The sequence below is a fragment of the Ruditapes philippinarum genome, unplaced genomic scaffold (genome assembly GCF_026571515.1).
Source record: "Ruditapes philippinarum isolate M1 unplaced genomic scaffold, ASM2657151v2 ctg803_1_1_1_1, whole genome shotgun sequence".
Lineage (NCBI taxonomy): Eukaryota > Metazoa > Mollusca > Bivalvia > Venerida > Veneridae > Ruditapes > Ruditapes philippinarum.
Window position 1 is genome coordinate 1 of NW_026866327.1, and position 13,287 is coordinate 13,287.

The window sequence follows — 13,287 nt, forward strand, 5'->3', positions numbered from 1 at the left end:
CTGAAAAATTTCGGGAATTTGTGTCCAGCCCATAACTTTGTTATTTTAAGTTGGAATTTTAAACTATTTCACAGAAATGATCACCATATTGAGACGACGTGTCGCCCGCAAAATTTGGGTCGCTACCTTGAAGGTCAAGGTCACACCATGACCTTGAACAAAAATCATGTCCGGCCCATAACTTCGTTATTTGAAGTCGGATTTTAAAGCTATTTAAAAGTAATGATCACCATATTGAGACGATGTGTCATGCGCAACATTTGGGTCGTTACCTTGAAGGTCAAGGTCACACCATGACCTTGAACAAAAATTGTGTCCGGCCCATAACTTGGTTATTTGATGTTGGATTTTACAACTATTTCACAGAAATGATCACCATATTGAGACGATGTGTCGCACACACCATTTGGGCCAATACCTTGAAGGTCAAGGTCGCAACATGACATTGAAGCAAAATCGTGTGCGGCCCATAAATTCGTTTTTTGCAGTCGGATTTTACAACTATTTCACCGAAATGATCACCATATTGAGATTATGTGTCACACACAACATTTGGGTCATTACCTTGAAGGTCAAGGTCACAGCATGACCTTGAAGCAAAAATGTGTCTGGCCCATAACGTCGTTATTTAAAGTGGGATTTTACAACTATTTGGGAATTATCACACTTTGAACTTTGTCTGGGACATAACCCTGAAACTTCAAAAGATATACTTTTTTGTGTCAAAATCCTAGTCAGGGAGGATCACCTCGGTTCAACCGGCTCTTGTTTTAATTGTTTTTTTTTAGTAATATGAACAATTCATGATAGCATCATAACTAAAGAGTGGAAATTTATGAAAGTCAAATATGTATAGAATCAGTTGCTAATAAAATGTGTGTAAAATTTATCTCTTTTTTTAACTCGGGAATTAATTTCTTTATTTTACAAATTTATCAAATTTCATTTTATTCTACTGATATGTTTGTAATATTTCTTTTATTTTCTATTGAAAAAATGTGTTAAACCAATATGTATTTGTTTTCTTATAATTCAGCTAGTTTAAATTATTCCAATGTTTGAAAAAATTGTTTGCCAGAACTTTACCAAAATGTTCGCCAAAATATCGCCATAACATATTTGCTGAAACTGGCAAATATGCAAATGAAGTTTGCCGCAGTGTTACCAAAAGCTTCTGGCGAACCTCCGCAAACTTACTATGCAAATGAAGTTTGCTGCAAATTTGCCGCAAACTTTTGGCGAACATCTGCAATTTATTACCATGCAAATGAGGTTTGCAGTAAATTTTGCCGCAAACAGAAGCTACCTCCCCCTATAGTTAGCGGCAAATTTGCATGGTAAATAATTGCTGAAAGCAGTTAACTGCAAACTCACCGCAATGTTTGCGGCAAACTTTCCGCAATGTTCACCAGAGAGCCTTTTTTTGGTAAGGGGGCCACCAAAGCACAAGGATTTAATGTATATGTTTTGTATAAAATCGAAATCATGAATCTGTTTTAAAACTTTATGCTATAATAGCGTCGACGCACGTATATGTCGTGTTATAAAGTCTGCAGAGTCCCTCCGAACGGTTGGAGACCTCGCCCTGCCGGGCTCGGGCACCAACCGTTCCTTGGGACTCTGCAGACGTTATAACACGGAAAAACGTGCGTTAACCCTATATAAAGGTATCCTTATCCTGGTATTCCTACCAGACTCATTGATAGGTGCATAATTTCTCCCTCGGTTTGCACATCATTTGGGCAAATAGAATTTCTACAGCGCACATCATTCACATAAATGGCAGCATACAAGTTCAAAATGTTTGTTTTTAACTCCAACTTGCTACTTAGGCCGGAACATACAACAGTTCACACATATTTAGAAAGGCACTAGCTTGCATAAGAGGTCAACAGAAGCATGTTAAAGGAGTCTACAGGAACATTTACAATATTAAATCAGTATATTCCATCAGTCCTTAAATCATGTTGTACATATCATTCTGCACCCTTAACATGTTGATATTGTGAGGTTAGGTAATTTTTAAATTACATAAGCTTCTTGCTTAGTTAACAAAATGATAAAGGTAATCAATTATTACTAGCACAATGGATAATTACCATAATTATTGTTCCATTTTTACTTATATTTATTGAGGTCAATATCACATGTGTACATGTATAATTTAAGAAATAATAACATAGAGGTGATATTTACATAAATATTTATTGTCATGCCTTAATACTTCACAAATTGTGCGAAAGACACCTGTTTTTACTAAGAACACCGATAATTTTATTCACCTTCACTTTTATGTTATGAAATACGAGTTAATGTCATAAAATTTCTCAATTTTCTTGTGCATTGCGGTCATTTGTCATACTTCCGGTTTAGTTCTATTTATAATCTCAACTTGAGGTCAGATTCATATCAATGTTTTCTGAGGCAAAGTTGATCAATAGATTAACTGTTAAGTATTATTTATTGATTTGAATTGTTTTATTTTTTTTAATAATGAAATATTATGACATATTTGTTTTCTGTTGTAACCTCGAAACACCTAATTTGCATACCAAAATATGTTGGTACTCATTTGCATACCCAAAGCTAATACCAGCGTTCGTATACCAAAATTGACTTTGCCTCTGTCCTTACAGTAGAGTACACGTACACATTTTGTCTCATCCAAATTTTTTTCATAAATTCTAATAAAACTTTCATTCATTACTTTTCATCTTGAAAAGGTTTCTTAACTTGTTACCGGAAGTTCAGTATCGGTAACGATTTTGTTTACAAACTGTTAAATTTCTGACTTAGTCTTTTTGGGCACATTATTCGGTATTGCGTATATTTGACGGTACTTTTAGTTATAGATATTCGATCTGACCTCGATCTTTTATAGTTTTTCACATTTATGCCATTTATTTATGCTGAAATCATTTCAGTATTTATTGATTCATACATTTGATCTGAATCCCAGACAGAGTTCTTGTTAAGGCCCATTACAAAAATAAATCATAATTTAAACCAAAAGGAATGGCTTTGTCCTAAATTTAGTTAGTTTTCCATGTGTAATTTTTACTTGGCCGCTACCAGTAAACTGTTTAATTCTTTAGATTTTTCCTTTACGGTAATACTGATTAATTTTTTACAATTTATTTGAAGAATTGCTGATGTAGTACCCTTGCACATTTAAGTAAAGTGTACCCATTACATGCATTAAAACAACCTGACTATAAAATCCGTGAAAAACTTGGTTAAGAGAGTAAAACAGGTGATAGTCGGGAGAAAAGTCATACACAGGATAGAGTGGCGCAACAATATATACATTTCTTTGTTTCATTTTTATAATAGTAGGAATATTTGTAAAAAAGGAGGAAAAAAGTAGGAGTATAGCAAAAAGTAGGAAAGTAGGCAAAAGTAGGACTTCTTTCAAGCCTGTATATTAAAAGTGGCACAATGGTTTTAATCTTTGACCTAAAATGACATTTAATAAATAGGGGTTATCAAATAGTCTTTTGTCAATAGTTTTATTTTTTTTAAACAATATATAACATCCAATCCATAAAGGAAATTGAACCAGTACTTTTCATAAAATTTCAAGTTCCATGCATAAAAACAACACAATTTATTACATGTACTTCTCAAGGTATTAACTGAATGTAAGAACGGATGGGAAGCGTGTTTTTCGACCGGTGCATGTAAAACAGTAGTAGATCCACTCCTCGTATGGTACTGTTTTCATTAAAGCTATTGTTTTCTGATAACATAATTATGTAATAAATAATAGAAATCATATCATTAAATGATAAAACCTTTAATTAATGAATGGACTAAACAAAACGAATTTTATCGTTACTATTGGCTATATCTTAGCATAAAAAAATAATTGACAATGTTGTTTATATTGACCCTGTGGTTTACATATGATTAACATACAAAGACAAAACTTGATATTTCATCAATATAAATTAGAATGGACTGTAATGAGGAAGTCCGCGTCGCTACAGAAAAACACATCAAAATGTATGCGTACATTTATGAGGCGCACAGTAAGAAATATGGATAATTTGTATAAATTTTCGGGAAAGATTTGGAAAAACTACTCATGTTTATCGTTTTGTTTGGACTTGAACTAAGCAAATATCTCGTTTTAAAACTATGGATACTGTATTCGTTTTCATGTGCATATCAGGTTGACGAGCATCAAATACCTCACTAATTTACTAAATACTTTAAAATTTAGTATCATGCATAATTATAAGTTCTGATCAGCATGCACAATGCTATTCTTCAAAAAATTACAATTAAACAACAAATATTCGAAAAAAAATGCTCATACCCACTTTCAGGCTATTATTGGGAAACACATGATTTCACCTCGCTTAAAGTAGTATTAAACCGCTATACCTTCGACCCCCTAACGTCACCCTTATAAGGCGGAGCTACTACATTCAGTTAACACATGCGCACTTCGCTTCAAACTCTTAATTACTAAGTCTTAGCTTAGTGCTTGACTTAATAAAATAAGTGACATAATTTGCCTGTCTCTACAATTTAGAAGGGCATTTCTTTTGATTGGAGCGATTGAACTGGCCGGCATATGATGTTGAACACTAAATACTTGTTAATTCTTATGAACTATCATTATGAATTATCATTTTGAGCTACGCGCGACACAAGATTTTACTAAGTCAAGAGCAATTACTCTAAAAGCAATTTCCAGGGAGCATAACTACGCATGCAGACCAACATTTCTTATTAGTTTGATGACTCTAGGTCAAATAGTTTTTCAGCTTTGCACGACAAAAATGAAAATTGAATTTTTTGACAAGGGAAAGTGTATAGTTCTGACAAAACAGAACACAAATCCACAAACGGAACATCAGGTGCACATTTTCACAATCTGAGCAACATTCCTATAAAATTTCATGTACCTATATGAATTAAGTTTTGAGCTTAGTGCGACGCAATTTGATAATAGCAAATCTTTACTAAATTAAGAGCTACCTACAAAACTCTACAAATACTGAATACATTCATACACAAACATCCGGATGTACAACTACACATGCTGATCAATATTCCTGTAAAGTTTCATGACTCTAGGTCAAACATTTTGTGAGTTACGTGCGACAGAGGTTGAAAATTGTAAAGTTTTAAAAAGTCAAGGGCCATAACTCCAACAAAACAGAAAACATCCACAATTGAAATTTCAGGTGCACTTTTTCACATGCATTATTGTGAGACATTAACGTAACGTTTTAAACACTGATATGATCTCATATAAAATATCATTATCTATCTTTGTTTTTATAATTTGTTTTTTTCCTCGATTGGAAATAATTCATCGCAATTATATAACAGTATGATAGATATTGTAACATTGAATGCCGTCCTCTCTTAAACACCATTAATTTACAGTTGGTTATTTTCCTAGAGTACCTTTAAATACTCTAATAACTTAGTCATCATTTTGCTATTTCGTTTCGAGCAAAATTTTGACAGAAGTAACCGAAGAAAGATATGAATATACATGAATTCCCAAACTTAACTTTAGCAGTTAAATTTATCTTTTGATTCCTGTATACTTTATAGTTTGATAGTCAACTTCCAGTATTTGCAGTGTAAATACAAATACGATGTGGTTTTTTATATAAATGAAATCGGTTACATACATTTTATGTCATCCTATGAGATATATGTAGATATCAGCATATTTCCATATATTTACTTCAACTGAAAGAATTGCATAACAAGTGATATTTGCTTAAATATTATGTTTTGTAATTTATTGTACATATGCCATGCTCTTTTATTGTTCGGTTTTGTAAATTAATATGTTTTGCTCTTCAATATTGGAGGGATAAAAAGTATCTATCTATCTATGACCCTAGGTCAAATACCGTTTGAGGTACGTGCGACACAAATTGAAAATTGCAAATGTTTTTTAATTCAGTGGCAATAACTATACTGAATAAATCCACACGCAAACACACAGGTGTAATCTTGGTTGACTATATTGATATTCAAAGCCAGTAACAAGTGTAATAAGCATTTTAGAACATATTCTACTAATCAAATGGGCAAACATTATCAAGTGACAACACTTTTTTGAGCTTGCCTGTGAACCTTTATAAAAATATCTTCTTTGGTTTAAGAGATATTATACTTGTATTATAATAGTACGAGTCTACGAGATGTTCTTTTTGAATATGTCATAAACGTCATCGTGTACAGTAATGACATTTTATCAGCATATTTTCTAGAATATTATCAACACATTTTGAAAGGAAGATTTAACTGCTTCAATAAATCAATAAGTGATGATTTTATATTGCTCTTTAATAAGCATACACGAGTACACGGCACCCTTCGCACGGTGGAAAAGAGCAGTTAGTTATCGTATATTTTTTGCTAAAAAAGAACTTATAATAAAAGTAGAAAGCCCGTTAAACATCGCATGTTTCTTCCATGATGTCATTTAAGTTTTTTTTCAATCACGTTAATTTTAATTGAAATCGCTAGGAACGCCAGACTCCCGACATTGTTTACAAGGGGTAAATGACGGACATGCAGAAATTAGAAAAACAGCACGGTCATAAAGTTTTGTTGTAATTTGAGAATGACCCTACAAAAACATTTTTTTTTAAAAAACCAGCAGGCGAACACAGAAAATAAAATTTCACGATCATTCGTGTTTAAATGGCATAAAGAAGTAAATAATGGACGAGAAAACGACGCTGTCGCCTATATGCGTTTATGTAAAACTAAATATTGTTGTAATATAAGAAGCTACCAACATGAATATTTTTTTAAGTATTTGTTATTTATTTTTCTAATCGGTGTAAGAATTTCAAATTAATATCTAAAATATTTTTTACACAACAAAGACGGCCCACGAATTTTTGGATAACCCCTCGTAAATGTCAACTTAAGGCCAATTATGAAGTAGGATAAATATTGTGTGAAGTGCAGTTTGTGATTGTGCATAAAGCTGTTCTGAAACCATCATGTTTGTGATTGTGGATTAGCAGTATTTGTTTCATGTGTGTATTTATTCTCTTATATATATCATGCGTTTATATTAAATATTATTTTTTATTATTTTTATTTCACCGAGAAACATATCCCCAATGCAATTAATACACATGCTTACCGAGAATCCTGTAAAATTTCTGGAGTCACAACACATATTCAAAATGGCTAATTTATACAAGGCCAAAGGGATAATAAACACACGCAAAACCCCAGGTACGCAGTTTTACATGCTGATCAACATTTATGTCAACGGCAAATATTCTACAAATATTGCATGATTTCTTAAACACCTACACATGCTGACTAACATTTCCGTAAGATTTCTTCCCTCTAAGTCAACTACTTTTGAGATACGCACATAACAAATTGAAAATCACAAATATTTACTGAGTCAAGGTCAATTACTCTACAAATATAGAATAAATCCACAAGCAGGCCCCGACGAAGATTCATTCAGGCTTCCTGAGGTTGGAAGACATTGACTTGAAGAGTTGGGAGAGCGAACATTAACAAAATGTTTACCTAGGTTAAGTTGAAATAGGAAAATGGCCTTGAATAAATAATTAAACTTTTTTAAGAATATTAGCTAATTTAAAGTGTTTTCCTTTTACGACAATGAACATATGCAAAGTTTGAAGTGATAAGTTGTAACATGTTTTGATAAAATGGTAAAAATAAAAATAAAATTAAAAAAATGCAGCACAAACTCCTACCATACAGTAAAGACAGTTTCTAATAAAAAAGGGGCATACCATTTATCGAGTGGCAACACTTTGCCTTTCGAGATTGTCTGCGAACATTTATAAACATGCCTCCTTTGGTTGATGAGATATTGTACTCTTATAAAAATGTCAACTTAATGTAATAAAATGTGGGATATGTATAGAAGATACAGACAATATTATGTGTTTCATGTCTTTAAAATGTGGCGGGATGATTAATGTAATGTCTGCCATTCATCAATATGTCTATCCTAAACTTTTGTTTTGTGTCCGTTCCAAATTTTTGTAATCTTGAAATGATTTCTTGAAACTAGTTCAATGAATCTGTAAAAATAAACATATCTTAAGTGTCTTACCTTGCTGATATTTGAATGTCTAGATTCCACTTCAGGTTCCTGAAAAATATTTTTTGATCAAGATTTTAAATATAATTCTTTAAAGCATATTTGTACAGTCCTTGTGATTTTGTCACTATACAAAGTGAAGAAAAAAACGTTGATAAACTGCCAATCCACAAAGTTTGGAGTGATTAGCTTTAGTAGTTTTTGATAATACGGACAACAACAAAAAGGTAAACGAGCTGCGACATACACACCGACGAGGGCGTTATGACATTAGCTCCATCTTTTTTTGTCTAGAGTGAATGTTTTAAAGAGAGAAAAAGATAAATAAACATGATAATAACACATTTTGTTCTGCCATCAGACGTATTTAAGTAAGCGTTCTATCAGGTTCGCGCATTGTGTTTTATATGAGATAAATTTGGACGGGCCGCAATGCGACGAAAACCAGGTTTTCAACGACCAAGTTTTGATGTGACAGCAATCAATAGGTCAAAGTGCACTGACGTTATTGAGTAGAAGCTGAAAATGTCTATTGTAAACAAATGGCCTTCACCTTGCTCCTAGATATCTAAGTGGCAATCCAAAGCTGCCATACAGCAAGTTTTGGTGTCAAAAGGTCAAAGCAATTTCAAGTTATTACGTCAAAACTGAATACATTAACCTTGATCACAGACACCTGGGTACAAACCAAAGCTGCCTCTTAATATAAGCTACCCATGCATCAAGTTTGGTGTCAATAGGCCAAATCAAACTCAAGTTAATGAGCAGAAACTGAAATTCTATTTTTAGTATAAATGACCTTGACTTTGATGACAGACGCCTAGGTAGCAATCCCACGCTGCCTCTTTATATAAGCTATCCATACACCAAGATTGGTGTGAATAGGTCAAAGCAACTTGAAGTTATTTAGCTGAAACTGAATTTCCATTTTTAGTTACAGTTACCTTGACCTTGATCACAGACACTTGGGTAGCAATTCCACGCTGCTCTTGATAAAAGCTACCTACACACCGACTAAGGCGTCAATAAGCCAAAGCAAACTCAAGTTTTTGAGCGGGAACTGAATATCAACTTTTAGTAACAGTGACCTTGACCCTAATGACAGACACCTGGATTGCAATCCTAAGCTGCCTCTTGATATAAGCTATCCATACACTAAGTTTGGTGTCAATAGGCCATACCAAATGTAAGTTATTGAGCGGAAACAGAATTTCCATTTTTAAATAACAGTGACCTTTACTTTGACCACAGACACCTGGTTAGGACTCCTAAGCTACCTCTTAATACAATTTATCTATACACCAAGTGTGGTGTCAATAGGCCAAAGCAAACTTAAGTTATTGAGCGTACTGGATTTCTCTTTTTAGTAACAGTGACATAGACCTTGATATCAGACACCTGGGTAGTGATCTAAAGCTGCCTCTTGATATAAGCTACCTACACACCAAGTTTGGTGTCAATAGACCAAAGCAAACTAAAGTGATTGAGCGGAAACCAAAAGTTGACGCCCGCCTGTCGACTTCGGCATTGCAATAACCCGGTTTTCGTTGAAAACCTGTTTAAAAAACTGATACGAAATAAAATTCAATACAAATGTTATTTTAAACAAGTCTCCTTGTTGGTGAAAGAATCAAATAAAGGAGCAAGTCTAGAAAACGGTCGGCTTTCTTGTAAAATGTTGAGCCTGAGCAAAGGTTCGCTTCCCAAAAAGAAGCAAGTCTTATAACGTTCCACTGATCAGAAAACAATAAGTTTAAGAACGCGCCGCTTCCAAGAAAAGAAGCATGGCTAAGAACGATCCGCTTCCCAGGAAAAAAGCAAGGCCAAAGAGCTCAGCAAGTCTAAGAAGTGTAGATAGTCCAAAATTGCAGCAAGTCAAATACTGCGGCAAGTCTTATTATGTAGCAAGTTAAATGAGCTCAGCAAGTCTTTGAAGCGTAGCTTATCCAATAGTGTAGCATTTCCAATAGTACAACAAGTCAAATACTGGAGCAAGTCTTATACTGGAGCAAGTTCAAGGAGCGTAGCTTGTCCTATAGTGCAACAAGTCCAACAGTGCAGCAAACCTAACAGTGCAGCAAGTCAAATACATCAGCATATCTAAGAATCGCAGTAAGCCCAAGAAGTGTAGGAATTCTTAATTAATATTTACAAGTACTGCTTGGAATATAAATAAAAATCTCATGACTGAAATCAAAACTGGACAATTAAGACTCGTCTGGGATCACTTTTAAGAGATTTTGAAACTTGAGCACTATGTATTACGACGAATGTTTAAGAATAAGAGAAAAGCTAGGGTTATCCGTCAGTGATTTATTTATGTTTAAAAGTGCCTAGCCAGAAAGGAAAGAGTCCGAAGGCTTGAAAAAGAAAGAAGACAGATGGAAATAGGTTTTAAACTTAAGATCTCGATATAAAGCAGATCAAATCCAGCAAAGTAAGGAGAAGCTAGTATTTCAGACCCAGAATACCTAAGTTAAATGAAGCAAATGATTCATTTTGATTCATTTCTGGAGAGATTGAGAGATTTTTTATCAGCCAGGACTGGAAGAAAGACACTTTGGTCATGATTGTAAGATCATTTCTATCAGGGCAAGGTCTGGAAGTATTTACAAGATTGCCTATTGAAGAAGCCAATGAGTATGACACTTTGAAGAGGGCTATTCTAAAACGATACCAACTCAGACAGAGCAGACCACTTCCTGTGGAGTCTTTTTTTCAGTTCATAGAGACGATATTTTACAAGATGGATAGATATGGCCGGAGTAGAGCAGATCTTTCATTGAATAAGCGAGCTCTTTACAAGGAACAGTTTATTGAGGGGTGTTAAGATTTGGCCGTCTTCCTGCAAGATAGAGTGTCGATCTCAATAAAAGAGGTAACACGCCTTGCAGAGCAGTATATAGAGGCGCATAAAGGGACGTCTTGTGTTTTTGCCAGAGGTATTTCGTTTCTAAAAGAGGGGCAGCAGGGCAAGAGATTCATACCAGAGACATCAGGCAAAGTGACAGAATACAGATATTCGCAATGAAGACAGTCTTCTTTTTTAATAAAACAGGCCATTTAGCCATAGACTGCCGACAGACCAACAGAAGCTTGTCCCAGTGATTTATTGCAAGAGAAAAGAAACCTGGAGTTAAAGTAAAGGAGGGTTTTGTCGGAACAGATCAAGTAAAAGTGTTGAAAGATACTGGATGTAAGTGGCTGTAAAGAAGAAGTGTGTAAAAGTAGAACAACTTACGGGTAAAGAAATTGTCATGATTAAAATTGATGGATATGCTAAAGTCGTACCTTTGGCGAAAATATGGGTAGATACGCCATACTACGTTGGGGAGTTAGAAGCTATGGTACTTATGTCTTTGATATGCGACTAAGTGATTGGTTACGTTGAAGGAGTACGTCATCCACAGTTCCATCTGAATAATTATCAACATCACCATGATCGCAAAGAAAAACAAGAACAAAGATCAACAAGGCAAAGGCAATCTCCACAGGACGTAGCCCACGACACGCCTAAGTACAAAAGATAATGACATTTTATAAGGGAGTCGAAAGGAGAGGGTTATGCAATGTGTAAAATAATAAAAACGAAAAGGGCCAATATGGGAATTAAGGGATAAGGCCGTTGAGGGTGAAAAGGGGCGGGGGTAAAAAACGGGAGGGTGGGGGAATTGAGAAAATACCAACCGTTAACGACAATCGAACTAGACAGACATAACAATTAAATTTTAAAACTGAATCTGAATTACGATTGTAAAACTTAGTAAAATATTAACACAATTTAAGATAGCGATAACCTTGTTTAAGAAGTTTGTTTGTAATAAACAAAATTACGTTCATTAAAATCATCAACACAACTGCACGCCCTAGCAAATCATATTACTTGAGAAATATACACCCATATGATGTAGCATGAGGTACATCTCCATCTAAATGTGCATAGTTAACAATATTAAAATCAGAATCATCTCTTTTATCGTAGATTTAGTTACTATAGTATTGTTTATGTTTGAAATGTTTAAATCTAAAAAAGATGTAATTACGTTTGAAAAGTAAGTTTTATTCAATCTAAGTTCATTGGGATATATTTTAGAAAACAATTGATCGAAATAAGGATTATTCATATTAAGAATATCATCTAGGTAACGGGAAGTGTTGTACAATGCATGTATAATTTCCTGATGTGAAGTAGGGAAAAGACTTATCATAAAATCCCTCTCAGGGCTCTTATTTGAACAAATTTGGTAGACACCCATTAGAAAATGTTTCATGCTAAATATCTTAGCTCTAGCTCTTTGGGTTCTTTAAAAGAAGATTTTATAAGTTTTTACTATATGCATATAGGGAAAATCAATGACTTCCTGGGGCGGGGCCAATTTTGACCCCAGGACTTTTATTTGAAGAAACTTGATAGACACTCATTAGAAGATGTTTCATGCTAAATGTCTTAGCTCTAACTCTTTGGGTTCTTTAAAAGAAGATTTTATAAGTTTTTACTACATGCATATAGGGAAAATCAATGACCGCCTTGGGCGGGGCCAATTTTGACCCCAGGAAGCTTATTTGAACAAACTTGGTAGACACCCATTAGAAGATGTTTCATGCTAAATATCTTAGCCATAGCTCTTTGGGTTCTTTAAAAGAAGATTATTTAAATTTTTACCATATGCATATAGGGAAAATCAATGACCTCCGGGGCGGGGCCAATTTTGACCCCAGGGCTTTTAATTGAACAAACTTGATAGACACTTACTAGAAGATGTTTCATGACAAATATCTAAGCTCTCCCTTTTTGGGTTTTTATAAAGAAGATATTTTAAGTTTTTTCTATCGGTTGCCATGGCAACCAGAGTTCTGCATGGAATTAAATTTTTTGGAACAGTTTTTCAAGGTGACCACAAAAGGAACATTCCTGTGAAGTTTGGATGAAATTGGCTCAGCGGTTAATGAGGAGATGTCATTTAAAGTAAACGTTTTCGGACGCCGGACGAATAGCGATCACAAAAGCTCACCCTGAGCTAATAACTTATGACCCCCCCCCCCCAGGGCGGGGCCAAGTTTGATACTAGGGACAAAATTTTATCAACTTTGGTATTGGACCTTCAGATAATACAAAATACCAAATATCAAAGCTCTAGGCCATTTACTTTCAGACCAGAAGATTTTTCAAGTTTTCACTATATGTATAAAATGAAAATCAA